Source organism: Austrofundulus limnaeus, unplaced genomic scaffold (genome assembly GCF_001266775.1).
Source record: "Austrofundulus limnaeus strain Quisiro unplaced genomic scaffold, Austrofundulus_limnaeus-1.0 Scaffold459, whole genome shotgun sequence".
NCBI classification, from domain to species: domain Eukaryota; kingdom Metazoa; phylum Chordata; class Actinopteri; order Cyprinodontiformes; family Rivulidae; genus Austrofundulus; species Austrofundulus limnaeus.
In genome coordinates this window covers 154,641-156,579 of record NW_013952861.1, presented here as the reverse complement: position 1 = coordinate 156,579, position 1,939 = coordinate 154,641, and positions in this window count along the sequence as shown.

The following is a 1,939-nucleotide window of genomic DNA, read 5'->3' as shown; positions in this document are numbered from 1 at the left end:
ATTAACTACAATAAATTATTTTTTAGATTGAATAACTTTAAGATCAGACACAACTTTACCCATGTCTTGTTTGCAGTGCTATCATTTTTTGTTTCTGTTTCTTTCTCTCTCTTGTAATGGAAAATGTTGTTCTACAGTCTTTGAAAGTGAGTGCAGTCCTGCAGCAGTTCAGTCTTGTTCCAGAGCCAGCAGATTGGACGGTATCCAGTATTACAAATAATAATGGGTTCTCCAGGCAGACAGGGAGGATGAATGATGCAATAAAAGAGAAAAGAGTGGAGAAGCAAGCCCATATGTGTGTGAGACAGAAGACTGTGATGACCACTTTGAGCTCTTTATCTGACCTCTGAACATAAATGCAGTTGATATTAATATAACACCACTAGAAAAAAATAGAAAAATGTTTGATAAAAAATGAAAAAGATGTTACATAAAATTCAAGGAGCATAGTGTATAAGTTTGGTTAGCACTATAACAAGCTATTAAATGGGTGAGATGGGTTCAGAACTCTCACTCACTTTCTCCCATTGCACATACAAACGTGATGTGTGTGAGGTTTACATATTACAGCAATGTTAGCTTTGTCGCTCCCACCCTGCTTTGATCATTTCAAACTGGATCATGTTCTTCATTCACAAATTCCCTCACACCACCATTCCTGCTCGGGGCCAACTTTCAGTTYAGATGAAGCCTGATTAAATTCAAGGCACTGATTAGTTGCAATGACTGTTGTAAGAAAAGAAAAAAAAAGCAGAATGACGAAAATATGAAGTGATGTCAGGGAGAGCAAGGCTGGAGTGTGATAGTTGTCTGTCAGGGTATAATTGTGTTTAATCATTAAAGTGAGGCTCTGAATGAGCCAACAGTTGTTCCAGTCAGAGATAAAGAGAGAGAAAAAAAAYGTGTTTATTTTTTAAGTATGGTTTTCTGCAATTTACAAAGCAAATTGTGGAATAACTCCCATTAGTTGATTTAATGAGTTAAATGTGTAATCAAGCACTTTATTTAAAACACGGGAGGTTCTCAGTTGCTAATTTTTTTTACCCCTGATTTAAACTCTGTTTAATGAAGCTAAATTGCTATGATGTTTACTAGTTGCCTGTTTTTGACTGTTGACAGTTTTTTCCCCTCAGTAGTCTAACATAACTGAGATGAATCTCAACTGAGATCAAAGGGGGTTGCAAGAATAAAGGCAACACAGAGCACCATGATGGTGAAATCACTGTGTCGCCTGAAGGAAACACCAGGAGACCAGTGTGTTGCTGATCTGACAGTGGCCTTAGATCAGCTGCTCTGAGGATCAGTGATTCTCTCAGGGAGGTGCTGATACATTAGAAAGCTGATGAACATTGCATTCCTCTCTTTTCACAAGTATATGAACCAGAAGTCAGTATAGCTTTGTGCTTTTCCTTTCTTATCTTATTTTATTTACAATCTGATGAAATAATAAAAATAGGTTTTAACTGGAACGTTTTTTATATAACTTACAAAAGCATTTATTTTATTGACCGTTTAATTTTTCCAAACTCCACCATTCCGAAATAGCGACCACCTCTGCTGCAGTTATAAATAAGCCTGTCTCCATTCTGTATTCAATGAACATCCATTATACACAACTTTTCTCACTTGTTCATCAGTTTGTCGTTGACGCCTGGCTCCATGTTATTGATCTTTTGCTGTCAGCCTTTGTCATACTTAAACTGTTTTGTTTCCTCTTTTCTGTATTGGATAGGTTTTGTGCCTTTAAAAGATGTGATGAAATATTTAATTTGCAAAAAATAAACCCAGGGTTATTTCTGTCAAACGCTGTCCTTATCCATGAATTATCTGAAAAAAAATGTATGTATGTATGTATGTATGTATGTATGTATGTATGTATGTGTCTGTCTGTCTGTCTGTCTGTCTGTCTGTCTGTCTGTCTGTCTGTCTGTCTGTCTGT